The sequence below is a fragment of the Toxorhynchites rutilus genome, chromosome 2 (genome assembly GCF_029784135.1).
Source record: "Toxorhynchites rutilus septentrionalis strain SRP chromosome 2, ASM2978413v1, whole genome shotgun sequence".
NCBI lineage: Eukaryota > Metazoa > Arthropoda > Insecta > Diptera > Culicidae > Toxorhynchites > Toxorhynchites rutilus.
In genome coordinates this window covers 193,825,562-193,849,742 of record NC_073745.1, presented here as the reverse complement: position 1 = coordinate 193,849,742, position 24,181 = coordinate 193,825,562, and the positions used below count along the sequence as shown (strand labels likewise).

At 38.2% G+C, this 24,181-nt stretch overlaps 1 protein-coding gene across 2 annotated transcripts in view; it reads left to right on the top strand.

Annotated features, from left to right (window-relative positions):
* Positions 1 to 20,016: 20,016 nt before the first annotated feature.
* The window catches only part of LOC129764248 (semaphorin-1A), a 204,805-nt gene continuing 200,640 nt past the window's right edge, over positions 20,017 to 24,181 (top strand). For both annotated transcript variants that reach the window (XM_055763149.1, XM_055763153.1), the window contains exon 1: positions 20,017 to 20,862. The gene's annotated coding sequence lies outside the window, so the exon portion shown is untranslated. The remainder of the gene's footprint in view (positions 20,863 to 24,181) is intronic.

Sequence of the window (24,181 nt, the reverse complement as noted above, 5' to 3'; positions counted from 1 at the left end):
AAATTCTCCCAAAACCATAAAAATCTCATGTCCAAAGCTGTGGGTCCAAAAATTAATGTGGAAGTCAATGGCAAGGTTTCACTATTTCAGGAGAACTTCTCTGGTAAAAAGAAATTCAATTTGAATAGAATTTCTTCAAACTGGAAGGACTTAAGGAACTTGTCATGTAATTTTTCAACTCGTAGCTTTGCAGGCGGCAGATTGATGGTTTGAGGAAAATATTTTCTAAACGGCCTGCTTCAGATAGCTTTTCATCAACACAGTCAGAAGTGAAATGAAGAACTTCAGAATCATTTACTTCCGTTTTTGCATAAAAAAAAGACCGTTATAATTGGGTAATTTGGCATCAATTCATAACATTCGGAAAGTCAAGGCATGGTTTATTGAATAGGGACTTCAGATTCTGGACTGGTCAGCTTGTTTACCAGATCAAAACTCTATCAAGAACTTATGAGGAATGATCGTACGAATTGTAGATGAAGCTTACAAACAGTATGAATGATTTGAAGAGCTTAAGCGAGCAGTATCCTCTGCGTAGAACGGAATACACAATACAACATGGCGCATCTTGGTCAAAACAACCCCGAATGGATTATTTCAACTGATTGAGAAATAAGGATGACCTACGAATTAGAAAGTTATTGTAATTCATGTGAGATTTACGTTAATTTTAAAAAGGAGTGAGAGTTTTTCCATCTGATTCTATTGTTATGAAACACTGGAATTTTTGTTTTTTGAATGTTTCGCGTCTGAATACAACAATAAAGTTCAAATGGCCAGTATTTTAAATGAAGATAGTTGTTATATTCTACACTATATACTTAAATTCAATACATATCTCTGGAAACTCAGAAAAAATGAGTGGTTCTATAGTTGTGAAACGCAATGTATAAGACCATTTCAAAATTCATAAGTATTATCACTGGAAAATTCAAAACGATCGGCTGATTTACATGTCAATAATTGGCAACCTTGCCATTTCGGCTAACAACCTGGAAAATTCGGTCGGAATACTATTTACCAAAATCTGCTGAACGGATTTCTCAATATGTTTCCATGTTTCCGAAATTGCGACCTTGAGCTCTTCAATGGTGGTATACCGCTTTCCCTCAATGAAGATTCTGCGTACAAGGATTTCCCTAAGATTTTCAACAGTATCTGGAGAGTCTGGAGAGCGAGCCGGCCAGTCCAAAAAAATAAGTTTCTGGTCCTTAATCCATTGCTTAGTTTCCTTGCTGGTATGAATAATAGCATTGTTTTGGTGGAATGTGTTTTTTGTGACGATATCCACGTGAAAATGGTAGGAGAGAAGATTCCAGAACATGTATGTAATCCTTGAATGATGTGAAAGCTATCATACTTCTGCGTACTGATTAAGAAGCCGACCGAATAATCGGTCGACAAGTCAGTATGCAGTCTGCGGGGGCTCTTAATGTGAGGATTTTTCCCAAAACATGACAAATTGTCACCCGAGTAACATTTAAATTGAAATATTGCTTTATTTGCATAAGCGATTTTGAGGTGTTCAAAGCTGCTCTAGCTATTTCTCGCTTATCCTGGTCAGAAAGCTTCGATTTACGTGGAGCTCCCTCCTCCTTACTATATCCTTGAGGATTCGCCAAATAATTGAGCACTACTTGATGGGATCTTGCAATTCGACGAGCGATTTCTCGGATACCAACATTTTCTTAGTTAAATGCATCGATTTGTCTTTATTGGCTAAAACAACGGAAAATGTAACTGGTCTTATAGAAACTTGATACTTGAAAAATACAAAAACATTCATTTACGCTCAGCGCTTACACACACACATAAAAAAATTATGCAGTGTATGGTAGTCACCAATACCTACACACTAGAATATAAATTAAAACTGGAAGCAGGTGCTGGAAGTGACTGGTATTAACAGAGGTGAGTTGAACGAATCGAATCGAAGCAGTGTTAAAGACTCCGTCTCCGCACCTATATACCGGTTTGAGACAACGGAAGAACGCTAGCAGCAGAGGCGAAACTGTACCGAAGGGATAAGGGGCTTCCTAAACCTTTGATTTATTGCATCCCTGTTGATGAAGAATCAAATCAGATCAATTATAGATGTAGCTGAAGACAACATTTCTTGTACGACTGATTCTCTAAATAACAGTCCCTCTGCCTATGTTACGGGGTCATGAGAGGGGTTGAATCCGATTTTCAATGACAAAAACGAGAGCGTGTTGGTGTCTTTGCCTTGTGGCGCTAGCTTTGCTGCTGGCGGATCGTCGTCGATTTATAAGTTGGGTTTCGTCAACATAGCAGAGATATAGCCAAAATTTAGGGTCTTCGTCGGTTTTCACTATAGGAACATGTTTCCTAGTTTTGAAGACACCTTGCATTCTCTAGCGACACCTCGGATTGATCTAATCGGCTGGTGCTCGAATTCTACCAAACTTTTCTTTTTCAACTTGGGGTTCATCGAATCATTTTAACTTTTCATACGGTCATGGCAACTATATTACCATCCATAATAGAGGCGAATGAACTGAAAAGTTTGAAGCCTCTGAAAAACAAAGAATGAATGAATTCCTTCCACGAAAAATATTTTTTTCGCACTTGGAATACTATTTCAAAAAATGAACAGTATTGATTTGAGAATCATTTGTATGTAGGAAAACTGTGATTTTAGAGCCCGGCAGGAAGATCTGTTTAAATTTATTGAAAATGCAACAAGTTGAGAAGTTTTTAATTGTAAAAATTCTATTAGTTTTACCGGTAAGTTTCTTCGGTTTTACAACAGATGGCGTAACTTGATTATTATTAGAATGAATAAAATTTTCAGACATTTGTTGGAAAGCTACTGCCATTGTGCGTCTTTTTCAGTATGTGTCTAAAAGTTGAAGCGCAAACAACATAGTTTTTTACCACTTCGAATATGTCGAATTTCATACCAACGAGAGTGTTTTGCGAGGAGTGTTGCTTCATTACATCAATATGAAGAAAAAAGCTGCGGAAAGTCATCGCATTTGGGTGGAAATTTATGTTGATCATACTCCAACTGAGCGAACGTGCCAGACGTGGTTTGCACGGTTTAAAAGTGGTAATTTTGACTTGGAAGACGAACAACGTTCCGGATGAAGTTGAAGTTTGAAGATGAAAAATTGAAGGATGATCGAGTACATGATCCGTCACAAACGCAACAAGAACTTGCAGATACACTTGGAGTAGCTCAGCAAACCATATCCGATCGTTTAAAAGCAATGGGAATGATCCGAAAGATAGGGCATTAGGTGCCGTATGAATTGAAGCCACGAGACGTTTTTTTCACGTGCGAAAAACTGCTCCAACGGCATAAAAGAAAGGTTTTTTTGCATCGAATCGTTACTGGCGATGAAAAGTGGATCCATTGCAACAATCCTAAACGTCGGGCAACGTATGGATACCCCAGCCACGAGTCAACATCGACGACCGCGCGGAATATTCACGGTCAGAAGGTTATGCTGCCTATTTGGTGGGACCAGCTGGGTGTGGTGTACTATGAGCTGCTTAAACCGAATGAAACCATTACGGGGCCGCATGTCGCGAAACCGGTCAAAACATACTTGAAAACGCTGAAATGGGCGGTACCATCCCACCCGCCGTATTCTCCAGACATTGCTCCGTCCGATTACCACCTTCGATCGATGCAACATGGCCTGGTTGATGAAGTCAAAAATTGGATCGATTCGTGGTTAGACAAACTGGCCGATTATTTCCGCAAAGCGATCCGTGAGTTGCCACAAATATGGGAAAAACTTGTGACTAGAGATGGACAATATTGGATCATCAAATTTATAACATTTTTTGCAGAATAAAGCATTTATTTTTGAAAAAAAAACGAAGAAACTTACCAGTACTCCTATTATTTAGGATCTATTGTGTAAGAGTATGTAGTTTTTTCAATAAAATAAATGGTGTATTTGACATTGATTTTTTTTTGTAAGTCTATATAAAAAAGATGAATAAGATGTTTTATTATCATAATATTTGGAAAGCTTAGCTCCACACATCAGTTTTTCAATACGTAAAAGTCAATAAAGCAAGATAGTTCAAGGATTGTTCTTCTCCTCGCTATGTTGATGTAACGAATTCAACTGCGCTGACTAATTGAGATTTGAGGGTGTATCAATATATTCAACTCAACAACGGAGAAAACACTTCTCTAATTTCGTTGACAAATATAACTAAGTAATTGTTGATTCCATTATTCACGATTGTGCCAGTGAAAATGATGACTCCAAACAATAAATCTCTTTATGCATAACTGCCAAATTCATTACGGCCATTCGGTCCGACAATTGTCACACCACCGTATTGTGCCCATAAAACTTGAACCTGAACCTGGTTCCCACGCTTCATCTCGCATTTCACCGTAAATTCGAATGGTCGTAAAGCTGGAGGAGAACGAGAAGCTCTCGAAGCGAGGCGTAGCAAATCAAGCGTAGTTCAGGTATTTTTGAATAATTGCCAATGTGATTTATGTCCAATCGTGCGCTCTCGGTCGGAAAACACTATGAACCGCGCCGACAACTGAACAGTTGGAATGAATTTCCCCATCTTCTACGCTTTTCCCATGATTCGGAAGAAAACACGGACGCACAAATTAGCGACGACCGGAGATTATCGCATTTTTCTCTATCGACTCTTTGGTGGCATCGGTGCGAGACCAGAACGTAAAGTGATGAATAAATTACTGTTTCTCTGTTTTGAGCCGAAAAAACCCAAACTGTTCTCGCATTTGTTGGTACGTGTTTCGGAAGGTATGTCAGTTAAATGCAATATATCACCAAGGGGTAAACACAGGCTTTGCGTGTTGTTGGAAATTGTTATAAATTTATTTCGCCAACCAGAGGCCATTGTGCTATTAGAAAATTTTCCGAATGCTTCAGGTATGTCATTCATAAATTTATGTTCTTCTCCACTGCATTTGATTACGCAATTAGAATGTATTTTTATTCTGTATTATCATTTCAACTGAATATTCAATGACTATCTCCACTCACTCGGATGTAGCGTATGTCCATCTTCAATTGGATTGATTCATCTCCATCTTCCACCTTCAAATACAGGCCACGCGGAAAAAGAAAATTATCTCCTAAGTGCACGACAGAGAACGTGGAAGAAGATGCCAATGTAGATTATAGCAATTCAGAATTTGTTTGCTTGTTGCTACAAACATTGTGAAAATCATATATGATATGGGATATAATAACAATGTTTACATTGGCTTTTTGCTACCCTCGCAGCGTCCGTCCATAACAAGCTTTCGGACACACACAGGTGCCGACAAAAGAATCTCAGCATCTTTGGTGGTTTCGTTGATGTGATATCCCCCGTTTTGATCACTTCCGGCAATTCTCACTATAGCATACGATTTTCTACTCTCTAATTCTACGGCATTCGCGCTTGACACCGCCTTTCGATTTCTATTAGAGCATTTTGAATTCAATTGCTATTTGCGTTTTCAATTGCTGTTTCATTTTCTGACTCTCATTGTGCTGTTATAATTACTGCGGGGAGAAAAAATGAATGTATCGTTCGATTCATGTTCTTCCGAACATTCAAAAGTCATAAGAGGAATGCCGTAAGCGGGAATCTATTCCTGCGAAAATCGACATTCAGAACAAATCACAAATGTAACAGATGGAACCGATATTTATACTGCAATTATCCTGTCGTAAAATGAGATTATCGATCGTCATTGTTGTCAAATTCGACGTAAGCGTTGATAGTTGGACGCTTTCAATGGCATTTAGTCATCAGAACATTGAGTATTATTGTCACTGATTTGTAAAATTCATCCCAGTCAAGAAAAAGGGGTTTGGACGGGATGATGTAAGTTAGATGATCAAACTTAGTTCTTTCAGATACGAGTTTTTTTTTGCCACAGGAACAAATCCCTTTCCAAAGCATTTTTCACAAACTTATCTGCGAAAGCAAAACTTGAATCTGCTAGGAACCTGCCAAGAACAGGAGCCTTGTAGGATTTGACTCGTGAGATTTGGTTCAAATTGGCTTTCGCATAAGTATTATCGTCGATCTAGACGCATCCATCGCGTTTCGACAGCGTTTGGTCGTACATTTTACGAGCCCGAATTGTGGTCACTGTTGTTTCGGGCCTCGGTTGTCCACCTGCCCGGTAACTTTTGTAGCCTTCCCGGAGGCTGATTCCCTGCACAGTATAACGGCAAACATTAGGTTTTTTTTTGCCAAATCATAATCCGAGGTTTTGGAATCAGCATTGACCTTCCGGTTGCCGATGAAGGGTTCCACTCCGAACATGATTTGTACTTTGCGGGTATATGTTAAAGTTTCCTTGTATTCTTTAAATACTTGCACCACAGTATTTTTAGGAAAATTCCGCCGTTTTGTAAGCTCCCGAATTGATGCTGATGGATTTTGGAGTCAACTGTTAACAATTATTCCTGGTCCTTTCTTCTCTTGCATGATGAATATTTAGGAACTACGTTAGTACCAAGCTACAAAAATACCGATTAGACCTACTTACAAACGACAAAACACTGTTAAAAGATTGCACATCCGACCACTGGGAGAGCTATCGTCAAAATGAAGTTCTGAATTACCTAAGTTTCAATGAAAAATCTTTCTATGGCATGCTGTGAGATTGAAGCATTTCTGGACAATAGTTCCATTACAATATATTAAGTATTACAGAATTCCCCACATATTGCACACTCTTATAGCCCGGGTGCTATTCGTGACCGATAAATGGAGCAAAGTATATAGGGTAACACGGGGTGAGTTGGACATACGGGGTGATTTGGACCACCCCTTTATCTCAAAAAGTACGGCTCAACTTGGATTTTTAAACGGTTTTATTTAGCTTGCTCTGTAATCTGTATGATTGTAACATGGTTGGCTGTAGCACTGACCCACATTAATAGAAATTTGACCCCCTTCCTGTTGACCGATTGATCTGAAATTTGGAACACACCTTTATCTCTGTAGCCATTATAAAACTGCGTATTTCATGATCTTGAAAATCCAAGATGGCGGCCGCTACAAAATGGCGGATCACATATTTTCTCAAACCTCATCAATTTGGATTTTCCAAAACCCCATCAATATGAGTATCAAATGAAAGGACTTGATTTGTAGAATACGGTTATTTAAGGAAAATTCAAATCCAAGATGGCTGCCACTACAAAATCAAAACTTCATTAATAAAGGGTGTGTCACATCAAATTGCATCACGGAAAAAAACGCTGTAGAAATTTAATTTTTAGGAATTATATCTTCAGCTTTCGCTTATAATCAGATAAGAGTGTATAGATCACGTTGGTCATGCTTCACTGTCAATTTTTCGTAAATTTGGAAAAATGTCGTCGAACGAAAAAGAGCGTCGTGAATTAATCCTGTGCACTCATTTCGAGAATCCGGATTTGTCACATCGGGACATCGGTAAGATGGTGGGAATCGTCCAATCCACGGTCAGCAGAGTACTAAAACGATACTTCGAAAACCTAACCATCGACCGGAAGATGAAGAACGGCAAAAATGGATGCTCCGTCAGTGAAAAAGATCACAAGCGCGTAGTTAAGCAGTTTAGACGTGATCCGAGAAGTTCGGTCCGGGATGTCGCCAATAAGCTGAATTTGTCAAGTTCATTCGTCCAGCGGACCAAGCAGCGGGAGGGCCTGCGTACATACAAGGTTCAGAAGGCTCCTAACCGCGACGAAAGGCAATACATGGTGGAGAAGACGCGAGCCCGGAAGCTGTACACCGAAATGCTGACGAAGCCTCATTGCCTGGTAATGGACGACGAAACCTACGTCAAAGCGGACTTTCGTCAGCTGCCGGGCCTGTTGTTCTTCTCCGCAGAGGACAAATTCAGCGTTCCGGAGGAGATTCGCAAGCAGAAATTATCCAAGTTTGCCAAAAAGTACATGGTGTGGCAAGCGATCTGCTCTTGCGGAAAGCGGAGCGCCCCCTTCGTGATGACCGGCACGGTAAACGGGCCGGTTTTCCTTAAGGAGTGCCTATAGAAGCGCTTACTACCACTATTGAAGCAGCACGAGGGCCCGACCATCTTCTGGCCGGATCTCGCTTCGTGCCACTATTCAAAGGACGTGTTGGAGTGGTACGAAGCCAACGGGGTCACCTTCGTGCCAAAGGAAATGAACCCGCCCAACGCGCCGGAGCTTCGCCCAATAGAGAAATATTGGGCGATTATGAAGCAGGCCCTCCGGAAGAACCCAAAAGTTGTCAAATCGGAGGCGGACTTCAAGAGAAAATGGATTGCTGTTCAAAAAAAAAAAACTACAACCTGACGTTGTACAGAACCGTATGGACGGGGTAAAGAGGAAGGTGCGAGCATACGGGCTTGGGCTCGAAGTATGAATAAAAAGAAAATGCCAAAAGTTGTTTAATAGTTTTTATTTTACTGTCTAAAATTTTCAAAAGGATCGGTCTACTGGGCGAATTTCTACAGCGTTTTTTCCGTGATGCAATTTGATGTGACACTCCCTTTATGGGTATGAAATGAAAGGGTTTGACTAATAGAATACGGTTACAGGGAAACTTCGATATAACGTACCCTTGTTATAACGTACCCTCGATATAACGTCACTCGATATAACGTACACATTTCCAAAGTGTAAAGGAAAATTTTTTTCAATATGTTTTTTTCTGATAAAACAATGAATTATCTGTATTGTGATGCTAAAATAAGTTTTGTACCTTCAATCAATTCCGAAATACAGCTTGTTTTGTGATTCCGGATTCTAAATGCATTAAGCTTTAATCAACAGTACGAAGGTAAACATCATGAGAAAGGCTGGCTTCGTCTTCTGATTGAAGTTATTCATTAACTTTACTAAAACAGCAACACACTAATGTAATATAGACTACGTTTGTGAGTACTTTATTATGCTTCGATATAACGTGCAATTCGATACAAAGTACAATTTTGAAAGTGAAATGTACGTTATATCGAAGTTTACCTGTATTTATGATAAATGTAAATCCAAGATGGCTGCCACTACAAAATGGTGGACTACATATTATGTCAAAACCTCGTTATTATGGGTATCAAATGAAAAGGCTTGGCTAGTAGAACACCGTTATTCATGAAAAATGCAAATCCAAGATGGCTGCCACTACAAAATGGCGGACTACATATTTTCTCAAAACCCTATTATTATGGGTATCAAATGAAAGGGCTTGACTAGTTGAACACGGTTATTTATGAAAAATGCAAATCCATCAAAATCCTACCAAATGGCGGACTACATATTATGTCAAAATCCCATTAATATGGGTATCAAATGAAAGGGCTTGACTAGTAGAACACAGTTATTTATGAAAAATGCAAATCTATGATGGCTGCCACTATCAAATGGCGGGTTGCATATTTTCTCAAAACCCGATTAATGTGGGTATCAAATGGAAGGGCTTGGATAGTAGATCACAGTATATCATGAAAAATCCAAATCCAAGATGGCCGCAATCACAAAATAGCAAATTACTTTATTAAACGGTTTTATTTAGCTTGAACCATTCGTATGTATGTTTGTATGTCTGTAAAGTTGTCCCACATTAATAGAAATTTGACCAATAGGAACTGACCGAATTTATAAAATACCTTTATCTCTGCTGTCATTTTAAAACTGCGTCTTTGTGAATTATTGCAGGAGATCAGTCTTGCACAGTCCGACGAACAACGTAGCGAGATCAGAGCTAGAGCACGTGAAGCAATCCAGAAGGCACAACAGGAGCAGCGACGTTCCTACAATCTGCGAGCAAGAGAAGCCCCAACGTACAAACCAGGCGATATCGTGGTCATAAAGAGAACTCAATTTGGTCCAGGCAGAAAATATGCGGCATATTTTCTTGGTCCATACAAGATAACTAGAGTGAAATCCCACGATCGCTATGATGTGCAGAAGATTGGAGGAGAATGTCCGATAAAGACAACGACAGCAGCATCCCATCTCAAGAAGTATCGGGTCTGGAGTCCAGATCCCTCTCAGGATGACCGAGATGTGAGAGAGTGAGTGACGACGAGCATATGTACCTAGAGCTCCGAAGTTTACTCGACAGTGAGAATCCTTCCGTGAGACCGAACAGACGCGAAAGAGATACGTGTGATTTGTTGTTCTATAAATTTGCATTGTAAACCATCCTACCATTTTCTTTCAATAAATATTATTAAATCAAACAAAATGATATTATTCTTCACATTAATTTTGAATTATTTTGAGGCAATTGTTTTATTTTTATTCCTCATCTTGGATTTCGGTTCTGAGGACTCCGACGCTTTGCCTTGGAGCGCTGTTGCTTCGTTGCGCTGTTATGGGTTTCGAAAAAAAAGACGATGGTTCCTCATGAAGCTAGAAGCCCAATCTCTTCCTGGCAGTTTGCAACTAGGTTGAATTTGTGCTGGAGGTTGTTGGCTTCCGTTAAATCAAACGCCAGGCGCCGTAAATCTTTGAGAGTCATACCATAGTAAGCTTTGTCCAGTGCTCTGCAATGGTTCGCCAGATCCTCAGACTGCTCACTCGTAAATACGTATCTGAACCGCCTTAGGTGCTCGCTGGTACATCCCAGCAGAAGTGGAAATGTCAATAAAAGAATATTCAAATCTTAAATCACTTACTGATATGAGCCTCTTCCTCAGAGCTAATTCAGAAATACCGAGGTCTGCCGCAACACGACGCTTCGAGACTCCCTCCCGAAGCCTCTGTTGGGCCATTTGAGCATTTCTGGGGTGCATTTCTTCAAATCAGTTTTCTTCTTGTGGGTCCCATTAAAATTTTTGTTGAAAACACTTAATTTTTTTTAGAGCAAACCGCTATTGCGAACTTTTACCCCACAGCCACTGCCACCTTTGCCCCACAAGCAATTTTGGAACTTATCGAATTTTTAAATAAAGCTCTTGAACTTTTTCACAAAAACGAATACGCATTACCATCCACTATAGAATGAAGGTTTTCTTGATAGTGTAGTTTCGGACTGTTTAGTTATTTAAGGTAAGTTAATTGTCATCTCCAAAACTGAAAAAATAGATCAAAAGATCGCAAAACTCTTTTTACCCCATAACTTTTTGCCACTTTCATGAAATGTATCTTGTTTAAATGTGTGTAATAATGTATCAAACGAATACACCGTTGTCGAATTTTTATGCTCGTTTGCTTCAAAGAGGCCAATGCGCACCTTTGCCCCGCACTACTCTATAAAATTTTGTGATTTCAATAGTTTGCTCTCAATGCAGTTTTTGAGTCATGATAAAAAAAATGGGCCAATAAGTTACAAACATCACTTATACACCTTTTATCTTTGGAAAATTTGTCGAAATTTTTTTCGAAATTTCAAACATACATCCCAGTTCAGATACAGAAATGATGTGGTTCAAAAATACAGAGGCACTCTCCACCAGACGGCATGTAAATAAGCGCGCTGCCTACACCGAACAAAATTGCACTACAGTGTGTTATATCTATCTTGAATACTATTACTGAAAGACGTAGTTCAACGTCATACAAAAGGTAATGATTAATTAAAATAAAGTAACATCCGATGGGCCAACCAAAAAAGCCAAACGGGCCACATGCGGCCCGCGGCATTATTTAACAATTTGTCTATAAATTTCCAACATTGTTACTGAAACTTTTCATTATAATATAAAGTAGTCTTCAAAAACAATGTTCGTATGAGATTGTTTCCCCACCTGCAAAACAAAGTGTTTTTCATTTAAATAGAATACTAATTTGATATGGTAAAGTTGATTTTCATTCATAATTTGAATTGTAAAAAACTGTGTTCATTCCGTATGAAAATCAATTATTTTTTGAAGCCCACCTAAACTGATAAACGAAACTTAACCCTTTCGCTACGAGCGTCGTCTATAGACGACATCCGCGCGACGACTTGTGTGTACCTAAGACAAAACGTGACAACTGGCTTCTTACTCTTCTTTCTACATCTTCGTCGACCAAGGGTTAGATAACAGGGAAGCAAGATATGAAGTTGCCAAATGTCATAAAATTACGGAAGATTAATTTCCCATGAGAGATATAAGTGTTCTTTGAAAAATGTTTTTTCTGAGCTTTTCCCCTTTTTTTATTATTTATTCAACCGATTGTCACATATATGAAATAATCAGTATTTTCCTGTTATTTTGGTATGCAAAAAAAAAATAAAATAAAATCTCGAGAGAGCAAAGAAAACTAGGAAACGTAGATTTGATAGCTGGAGTATGATATGTTGAAGTACATTAATTAAATTAATGGTTCATTATATTTATCAAGAGACTATGGGCCTTATTCCAGTATACACTTCACAATGAAAACGAAATGAGCGACACGTCATTGAAATTCGTTTTACGAGTTAGTGAAGCGTCAAAGATAATGTTTTCAGGCAGAATGAAGGTTTTTAAAATAGAAATTATGAATGAAAATGAACTTCTCCGTATCAAATTAGTGTTCAATGTGAATGGAAAACTTGATTTTTTTTGATGTGGTAAAAAAATATCGTACAAAAATTGTATCTGAAGATAATTTTATATTATAATGATACGTTTCAGTTGGATAATGCGCAGGTGTTAAGTTACAGTAAGAAAGATGTGCTTCAGGTAAATAAATAACTACAAGTAAAAAATTTCATTCAAATTCTAGAAATTTAAAATTTAAAACTTACTACTCTCTGTCATATTAGTAGTAAGCCTTGTTAAAAGTTAGTTTCGTATCCAGATGTCGACACCTTATCGTTGTCATCGCGAATACACTTCATTTCGTTTTCACCGTGAAGTGCATACGAGAATAAGGCCGTATAATTCAATCGGTTCAAAACCCTGATATCGTTTAAATACTGTCAGTACTGAAGTGTTGATGAGATTATACATTCACAAATTATAACATAGCCTTTATTCAGGTTTTTTTTGAATGAATGTATCATTATATGTTTATTCTAGCTATTCTCTGCTAGGCCTTTACTATTAGCGGCTGTCCACATACCAGCATGACAGAAAAAGCATGATTTTAGACTCCCCCCTCCCCCTCCGTGGACAAGCGTGGAAATTTTCATACCCCTACCCCCTTTTGTCAACGTGGCCTAAATTCCATTTTAACTCCATTTAAGTTTATTTTATTTCAAATTTTACTAGCCGTACCCTGCCGTACCTGCTTTGCTGTAGCCAATTGATTTTGTATGGTAGAGAAATGACCAGCAAGTACAAAATACAAAGCACATGTTTCATATGAGTTTAATTTTGAAATACTTGTGAGTATATAATATTTTTTCATCATCATCAGCGAAGATAAGGCTATCTGGTTTGCCAACACGGAAACACGCAATGTACAGTTGAGCAGGTGAGGAACAATCCGCATCTGAATATAAACTTCACAACTTCAAAGATTGATCTTGAGTTTACTAATTATAATTGCAAACGCCAGTCGAATAAAAATAAATGAATTTAAAATCATCTTTAAATACAATTTTAGTACCCGTTTTTTTAACATTTGCAAAAAAAGTGTTGATATCATATAAATATACATATATTTATATAAAATATCATATAAATATACATATTGATACAAGAAAGTTAATTTACGTTCACAGCTTTATTTCAGAAGAGTGCTTAGTCCATCTGGAAATCCATCAATATCTTCGCCAGCAATAATTCAAATAATCTGATTAATTCGAACATTTTATTACAGAGATATTCTTGATCGAATGAAAAATTATCCTTTCCCTTTGGATTGTGAATATTTCATGATATAACGATCGCAGAGCACATCGATGGGCAGTTGTGAAAGTATGAATATGTTCTCTACAATATCCAGCCATTGCTTTGTTTCATCACAGAGTTACAGCGTTCCAAAAATCACCCAAAATTTACGATGTCGCATTCCGCTCCTCTATTTTTTTTGTTGAGTGCAGTTCTTTGTCCCCTCTGGTATATGATCGATCACTGCAAATGCCGATTCATATTCACTTTGTATTTCCGATTCACCTTTAGTCGGTAGCGCAATACGAAACCTTCTCCGCCATAGTTCGGATAATTTTCTAAGGGTCCTTATCGAACATTCTGTTTAGAGTGTCTATTTTTTTTATCCCTTTTGTTTAATTTAGGCTCATTAGCATTTTAGCTGTAACAGAGCCGAATTTGAATCGTGTACATGTCACATATTTATCATATCTATAATTAGCACATTACACAGTTGCCATTTTTCGGCGTTAGAGTATTCCCTTCTATATCATTGCAAATGGTACAAATTTACACAGTAGCCATTTAGGCGTAAGAGTTTTCTATCTGTTCTTCCATTATCCAGTTAAGACTGGACAGCGGAGACAGTCGTTGATCCATTGTTGAGTTATTTATAGAACAGCAGCCCGATGTGTCTTGCAGAGCAGAGCAGTTGTATGGATGAATCGATCTTATTTCGACCGTGGATCGATCTCCATCGCTGATGATTGTTGCGTGGACGTAGTTATTCTGTAACAACACAAAGATGGTCAATGGGGGCCCTGAGTTTTGAACTCACGATCGATCGCTTACTAAGCTAACGCGCAACCAATGTGGCTACGGAGACCCCCTAGAGTGTCTAGATGACTTTCAAAGTCATCTCGCGGGGAAAATTTACATCAGAAAACTTACGATCCATTCATTCCCAACTATGAAATCTAGCTCAAATCTCAATTATGAAAGAATTATTGAACATTTCCTGCGACCTATTTTTTTGCCTTAAATTGACCCAAATTAAAAAGTACGCTACTTAGAACGATTTAATTGCATTCATTTGAAAGATGACAAAATTTTGCGGGAAACAACTTCATGCGTGATAGCCTGAAAACTCAACCATAATGGAATCGTTTAATTTTCATAGTTTTGGGCTATGAACGTTTAAGCATAACCCCTATCTATGAAAGTCATAGGATCATAGGAAATAGCTCGGTCGTTCACAGTTTACGTGAGTTATTTTCAGAATATGTATTACAACGAAGAAGAATAATATTGGTAAAACTATATGAAGCACTCTTAGGCAGCTTAATTCGTTTATTGATAAATACGGAATACTCAAGTTTGGCGGAATGTTTTAAAATTCTTTAATATGGAACAGTTTTTATTTAATTTAGAATGTATCGGTGATTATATTTGTAAAAGTATTTATTATTCGTGTCCACGTGGACAAAGTTTATACCCCCTTCCCACTCTACGTGGACAAGCGTGGAAATTTTCATAACCCCAACCCCCCTAAAGTTGTCCCCCTTGACATCCCCTTATGATATGCTGGATGGCAAGAGAATTACAAAAAGGTGTAGAGTGGAAATTCCGATGCAATGTTTCCCTCTCTTCGGGTACTGAACACAGGACGTAGTAGAACGAAAATATACAAAGAATTGATAATAGAAATTTTCACTAAATTGGAATGTGAATGTAACTTTTATTCAATTTTGAATATATTGGGTTGGGGAAAAAGAAATGTCGTATATTGTCAATATATGGCAACACTTAAACATATCCTGTGTTGTACTTATCGCATCGGGTCATACTATACGGCTATTTAATGACGACAATCTGTGCTACAAGTGTCGATTTAACAGTGTTGTGATTGTCCTTTTCAGTCTCAAGTTATAGCGCGTCAAAGATGGAGTCTAACAAGCAAGAAATTCGCCATATTTTACGTTTTTACTACCTGCGAGGTAAAACTGCAACGAAGGCGGCCGAAAAAAATTCGTGTAGTTTATGGACCCGATACTGTAACGATTCGCACAGCACAGCGTTGGTTTGATCGATTTCGTTCTGGTGTAGTGGCTGTCGAAGATACACCCCTTACTGGTAGGCCAATCGTCGTGGAAACCGATAAAATCTTTGAAATCATCGAAGTAGATCGGCATGTGAGGACTCGCTCGATTGACCAGGAACTGAACACAGACCATAAAACCGTTTGAAGCCATTTGCAGAAAATTGGATTCCAAAAAAGATGGATGTATGGGTGCCACACGAGTTGACGCAAAAAAAATCTTTTAGACCGAATCAACGCCTGCGATGCACTGCTGAAACGGAACGAACTCGACCCATTTTTGAAGAAGATGGTGACTGGTGATAAAAAGTGGAACACATACGACAACCTAAAGCGAAAAAAGTCGTGGTCGAAGCGCGGTGAGCCGGCCCAAACCATCACCAAGCCCGGATTGACGGCCAAGAAGGTTTTGCTGTGTGTTTGGTGGGATTGGAAGGGAATGATCCACTATGAGCTGCTCAACTATGGCCTGACCCTCAACTCGGTTCTCTACTGTGAGCAGCTTGATCGTTTGCAGCAGACGATTGACCAGAAGCGGCCAGAAATGATCAGTAGGAATGATGTTGTTTATCACCAGGACAACGCTCGGCCTCACACATCTTTGATGACCCGCCAAAAGCTATGGGAGTGATTGTCATCTCTTCCGGTCCATGCAAAACGCTCTTGGTGATACTAAGTTGGCCTCAGAAGCGGCTTGCGAAAACTGGCTGTCTGAGTTTTTTGCAAATAAAGAGGGGGGGGGGGTGGTCCGTGGTCCGGATTCGACCCCCTATTGTCATGTCTCGTCTCAGGTGTGTACGAGTGTCGTCTATAGACATCATGAGAGTGATACTGCACATCGATCACACCAGCGCGATGAACATACTATTCGGCGCAATGATCCGTTTAGCGGTAGCACTCCGACGAAGCACTCTGCCGTAGAGAAACGGTTAAAGCCACGGCTTACAGAGACAAGGCTAGCTAACCCGGATCAGTCATTCGGAAAGCGAAAGAATCTCTTTTTTGGCCCGGTAATGTCATTTTCATAATTTATACACCCGCTCACAGCGCATTGAACCATTTTCGATTTTTCATTTCAGGAACATTTACGCGTAAATCGGAAAACAAAATACAAATGGCAACTGTTTGCACTGACAATTCGGATGACGTCATCAAAAAAAAATTGTAAGGAGTTGTATCTAGGACACGACCGCATATTTTCGACGTAGAACTACGCAAATATATTATGCAATCCACTTGTTTACCACTTCGAATATTATTTTAGAATGCATGGAAATTTTTGTTATAGATTATATTCTTCGTTACAAACAAATTTGATGAACTCCTTTTACGTTTGACATGATGCCCGGGACACCAAAATATGTGAACGGAAGAATTGTCAAACGATCAAACGGTTCTCAAACCGCGAAAGTTCATTCACCTCTAGTATCTGAAATGACGATTTTCCCTGGCTTCTCAGTTTAAAAGTTCGTTTTAGGGAAATATATTCCGGTCTGCACAACGACAAGCGAGTGCAAAAGTACTCAACACTAGAGACGTCGGTTAATCGTTCGATTAATTCAAATAATCGAATATCTGCAATTTTATCCGAGTAATTTTGTATCGAATAATGAAAAATCAAAATATGAATACAGGTAAACTTCGATATAACGTACATTTCACTTTCAAAATTGTACGTTGTATCGAATTGTACGTTATATCGAAGCATAATAAAGTAATCACAAACGTAGTCTATATTACATTATTGTGTTGCTGTTTTAGTAAAGTTAATAAATAACTTCAATCAGAAGACGAAGCCAGCCTTTCTCATGATGTTTCCCTTCGTACTGTTGATTAAAGCTTGATTCATTTAGAATCCGGAATCACAAAACCAGCTGTATTTCGGAATTGGTTGAAGGTACAAAACTTGTTTTAGCATCACAATAAAGATAATTCATTGTTCTATCAGAAAAAAAATATTGAAAAAAATTTTCCTTTACACTTTGGAAATGTGTACGTTATATCGAGGTAAAATGTACGTTATATCGAGTGACGTTATATCGAGGGTACGTTATAACGAGGGTACGTTATATCGAAGTTTCCCTGTACATCGAATAATTATCACAGTAATCGCGATTAATGAAAAAGGAAACAATTTTTTTCAAAAAATACAGTGCCAACTTTAAACTTTGTTTGTCGAAATTCATCGATTATGCTAAACCACTTACGGTTGAAGCATAAAAATAATTCCCTGATGGTGGAGGAGACTGGGGAGAAGAATTCAGCGTCTGCAGGAGTAAATAGCGGAATAGAAGGATGTGACCTAATCTCCCGTACTAAAGTGGTAGTATTCAAATTCAGAGTGCCAAGGAAAATACTAGTGGTCAATGATTCTACAAAAATACTTCTTTTGAACTAGTAGTTATGGGGACCAAGTAGAAATTTTCAAATAAATCTGCTATTTCAACAACATTTGAAGAACAGGTAGTTTTGAACACAAAAAATTGTATGTTGGTGCAATTAAAATATTTTGCATCATTTGCATGATGTGCTCTTTTTTCAATCGCCCGCAAAAAAAATCACGAAATGGTAAATTTATCAATCTACTGAATTACCATTCAAAAACTACTATTCTGCATATTCTGCATAATTTTTTTTTATTATAAATGTCTGTTCATCTCGATTACAAGAAATAAATATTCGCTCGATTAATCGAATTCTGAAAGACAATTATTCGAATGAATCGATTATTTGGCCCCACGATTAATCGATAATCGAATAAACGAAAAATTTAGACATCTCTACTTAACATCAAAAAATACCCCCGACTTGCATGTATATTTGCAGGTACATTAATTTTGAAGTTCGTGTTAGGGAAACACAACTCAGTGGGCAAAAAATATCCCCGACTTACATCTTTTTACAAAGCGGATTCCCCCAGGCACATTGATTTAGAAGTCTGTGTTAGGGAAACACAGCTTGGTGGAAACAAAAATACCCCCGACTTGCATGTATATTCGCAGAGCGTATTTCCTCAGGTACATCGATTTTGAAGTCTATGTTGGGGAAACCATAAATCGGGCCAATCAATACTTGACAGTTAAGGCGTTTAAATAACGCTTGACATTTTAGAGTTATTCAATTGTTCATCTCATGGAAAATAATATTTTATTAATTGCGATAGACGCGTATTTCCTATCAATTGATGCAAACATCTTTCCGATCGGTTAAGAAATGTTAGAGTTATAAGCATTCGAAATATGGGTAGGATTAGGACACCAATCCGCAGAATAAATGTATGAGAAAAAGGTTCTTCCAGTTTTTCTGAATTGAAACCGTTTAGAGATTAGCGAATTGTAATGTATAGCATATCAAACAAATCTTAGAGAATCTCCGATTCGATTGGTATGCAAATCATGAGAATTCGTTCACAGTGAAAGTAGTTATTAACGTTAACTTTATTTCATAAAAACGTGACCTGTATTCTGATTTGGCACCCTTCCTGAAAGACGTAGTTCTACGTCAAAATGTAAAAGAACTAGCCTTGTCTCTGTAAGCCGTGGTTAAAGCCAAGACGGGTCTATGGTACTAGGTGAGGCCGTTTCGTCACTAAGTTGGTTAGGGGAGCGGTATATGAAAACAGCACGGAAGAAAGTTGAAGGGGAATTATTTGCTTGTAGCGTGAAAGAGACAGACTGATCACGAGCGAGCTTCGGCAATAGCGTATTGTGTTTTGTTTACAAACAAAACACAGTAGACTTCCAAGATGGCTGAAGCGTGGTTTTAGCAAGTTGGCCCACCTTAGTATATACTTCTAGGCGCCTTGGTTAAAGCCGTCAACGTGGATTCGGTTTACGACCGCAATGGACAACTACAGTAGAGAACCTCGCAAAACAGCCGCACTTCTATTGCAGTGCACCAAACTAAACATCAAAAACGACACGACATCAAATCAAAACATTTTTTGTCGCTGATTTTAACCGGTTACTGGCGCGAGTCTGTGTCCGTGTAAGCGGCCATCGCGCTCACCACATAAAACCATCCGGGAATGCAATGTAGACATAAAAGCAACATAAAAATATTTACATTTCGTGCTTCGGTACTCTTTCATATGCGACTGACGCTGACGGCTTGTGAACACGCACACACATACAATCATTGAAGAGTAATAAACGAGAGAGGAAGAAAAGAGAAATGTATACACACTCTCACATGTTCATTATCCGCATTGCCCACAATGTGCTGCTTTGCTTTGGTCGAATCAGTACTGAGTGAACGTTTGTTTGAGGTGCGTTCGTGGTTCCTTCCTGTCGGGTTTTCGACGCGCGAATCTTCTGTTCTTATTATGAATTAATTATTATTCAATCGAAGGAAATAAAACAATAATAACACTAAGCTGTGTGTGGGAACGATTATTTGTGATTTTTTATATTTTCAAATTGAAAAAATCGCGCTTGTTTGAATGTTTAAGGTAATTTTTATTGACCGTCTATGTGTAGTGTGCCTCTCATGAAGTGAAGTGACCCTACGGTACAACAACGGAGTAAAAGTGCCCTCATATTGGATTGTGAGGATGAGAAGCTGTGGAAGAGAAATCTGAGAAAATGCATCATAAGAATATACGTGAAAATACGGTTGAAAACATGAAAATTAATCCAAATGCGCATTTCTAATGAGGCGTAAACAGAAAACGTATCCTCGCTAATTGTTGAGTGATATTTATAAATCATGTGCGAGCATGCAATCAGTTGTTTTCTTATGTGATTGTTTTCGAAAGTGAAGTGAACCAAGTTTTCTTTGAATGAAACAACGTTTTGCCATTCCCAAGTTCATAACAAAACCGGCTTGGATTATTCAAGTGAAATTGCAGTTACTGTTGCACCCTGTTTTCGATTGATTGATTCAATGATTGATGGAGCAAGTTCCTGTATTTAGGGCGTAACGTGACAAGTGTAACCCTTCTAACAAACCAGTGTTCTGATTCGGATATTTTGGATATTCATTATTTCTTCAATAACTGGAATAACAATTATCACACAAGTGAGTCACGTTGGAAGCATACGATCTTATCGGGAATATTTCTGTCTTGTTGACATCAAATGAACAGGTAAGCTAATAATTGTTTTGTCTGCTTGGTTACATGATCAAAGAACTGTGTTCATCGACCAAACCTGTAGAGAACTTGGCCCTAACTCTCTCTAAACCGGCGAATAGGGACATAGCGCTTAACTCCGCTCATAAGGTTCTGTATAACATTTAGCTGCAGATTCTTCTGTAAGGAAACCCACTTTTTCTTGATGTCTTCCTCAGATTTGATCTCCTTGGGATGCTTCCGTAGTGCCTGCTTCATAATAGCCCGGCATTTTTCGACGGGTCTTAATTCCGGTGCGTCGGGGGAAGGGATTCATGTCCTTGGGTACGAAAGTGATCTTGTTGGTTCATACAATTCCAGGACATCCTTCGAATAGTGGCACGAAGCTTCCTTACTTCCTCCGGAACATCAAAACTGAAGAAAAGTAGCCCGGAAGCTGCCAGAAGTCCGCTTCGACGTAAGTCTCATTATCCATGATAAGACAATGAGGCTTCGTCAGCATCTGGGTGTACAGTTTCCGGGTCCGTGACTTTCCCACCGTATTATGCCGTTCGTCACGATTTGAAGCCTTCTGCACTTTATACGTATGCAGTGCCTCCCGGCCCTTGGCTCGACTTGGACAAATTCAATTTTTTTGGCTACATCCCTGACCGAAGCATAGGGATTCCGCTTAAACGCTTTCACGACACGCTTGTGATCCTGATCACTAATAGAACATCCATTGTGACCGCATGTCTCTTTCTGTTCGACGTTCAGATTTTCGTAGGAACGTTTAATCATACAGCTTACCGTTGACTGCACGATTCCGAGTTGTTTTTCGATGTCCCTATGAGAGAGTTGGGGATTCTCCAGGTGCTTGCGCAAAATCAATTCGCGGCGTTGCTTTTCGGGTGACTCCATTTTACTAATCTGACAGCGATGGAAATACTGTGTGAACAACATACTCTAAACTACTTCTACCCAAATTTTCAAGAGCTAATGCCCAATGGGTAAATTTCTACAGCTTTTTTTCGTGATGCAATTTGATGTGGGATACTCTTTATCATATTTTTGAAAGACGCAAGAAATGAGCAAAAGCCTCCACAACAATACTGATGAAGACAGTGAAACTTTTTGTCAATGAATCTATGTCATATGTGTCAAAACATATGACATAGTCACATTCAAGTCCATCGATAACGAAGGCAACAACAAAAATCAAATAAAATTGAAAGCTCTACCAAAAAAGTTTTGGCAATGTCACAATGTGTATATATATATATATATATATGTGACATTCATTCACAACTTTTTTTCCGCCTCACAGACCCTCCTATTTCCCGGGAATTCACATGCAAAAAAGAAAGAAAATAAAACCGGCCGACGTGTCGTTATAATCGTCGCGACACATTCAAAGTGCAAAGTGAATGATATTTTCGTCTCAGCGAGAGTCTGGCGGAGGGAAAAACAGCATCATCATCCGATCGAGCGAGCGAAGAAACCGAAATATACGCAAATACAAACTTTACGATTTATTTTTGCCTTTTGTTTATACACTCGCCTAGACTCTGGGGAAGACATGCAAAAATAAAAAATTAAAGAAAAACATTTCGGTACACCAGGAATGGTTCCGTGCACTGTTTTAGGAGGAGAGGGAGGATGCGCCACTTTGCGGTGCGTGGGTATGTGCTAATGCCGGAAAAATTAGGCGATATTTTTCATTTGTGCTAGTTCTCAAATCGTGGCGTCTATTGTGCGAGAAGAGCAGACATGCAGATCAGCCTATGGGCAAGTAGCAGAATTCAGATAATGTTTTAATTGTGTGTTGATTGAAATATTGATCAAATCATAGCTTGTATAGGTAGAAATACGAGGAATTTTTGTTTGTGGTACTTGCTATCGGTGATCATTCTTGACATGGCTCCTCAAACACGAATAACCGTTTTTTGAATATGTAATCCGTAATCCACATCTCAAAACTAAATTTTAAATCTGATACCGAGATCTGAATCCAAATTTGGAATCTGGAATCTGAATTTGGACTTTGCATCCGAAACTAAATCTGAATGTGACACCTGAATATGTAGTTTGAATGTGGAACCTAAATCTCATCTCGTCCTGGAATCTGAGTATGGAATACAAATTTAGCATCTGGAAATTGAATCCAAAATTTGAATCTATAATCTTTTGGAATCTGATATCCAGATCCGAATCTGCAATCTCGAACCCGAATGAGATAACTATCTGAAATGATCTAATTCAATATGAATTTTGGGAACTAAATCTGGGATCTGAAATCTGAACATTGGATCTGGTAATTTATTTCGGTCACCTAAATTTTGAGTCTGATACCGAGATCTGAATTTGAAATCTGGCATCCGGATTTGGTAACTAAATCTGAATCTGTAATTTGAATTTCGGTACTAAAATTAGTCGCAATCTAAATTTGAAATCTGATATTAAGATTAGCATTTAAAAATGGAAAGGAATATGAAACTGGAATATGTATTTTGGAACTAAATCCGAAACTTTAATCTGAATCTAAAGTCAGAATATGATATCCTAGTTTGGAAACGAAACATTGAATCTGAGTTTTGACTGTTAAAATAGTATCTGAAACTTGAGTTTCGTTTCTGAAATCAGAATCTGGTGTCTTAGTCTGAACTCCTTGTATCCAAATCTGTTGTTGCAGCCTGGAATTTAAATTTGCAATCTGATGTCGATCTAAACTCTGAAAAAAACTGAATCTAAATCTGGAATCTATAATTCAAATCTTCAATCAGGATTCGGAAACTGAAATTGGGTACTAAATCAGGAATCTCAATCTGGATCTGGAATCTGGAATGTGAATTATTCAGTAAATTGGGATTTGAATTTAGTTTCAAATATAAAGATCTAAATAGAAATCTGGAATCTGAATCTAAAGACTGAATAAGGGATTTGAATTTGGAATTCAAATATTGAATCGTTTTTTTGCGAACTAAATCTGCAGCATGTGATCTTAAGCGTTGAAATCTCAATTTGGAATATGAATCTAAAAGCTGGAACCTAAATTTGCAATGCAAATTTGGAATAACAAAAAAATCTAAAATCTATGTTTGTCTTCTACTGATATTGATACTGATACTAATACTATTTTATATTCTACTGAGATCTGAATTCAAATTTGGATTCTAGTTTCGATAAAAAATCTGAAGTAGGAAACTTTATTTGGAATCTAGATCTAGAATCTTAATTTTGATTCTGAAAACAGATTATGAATTTTTAGCCTGGAATCTGGAAATTGAATCCGAAATTTGCGTCTGGAATCAGATATCGAGATCTGAATCTAAATATGCAACCTGGAATGATCTAG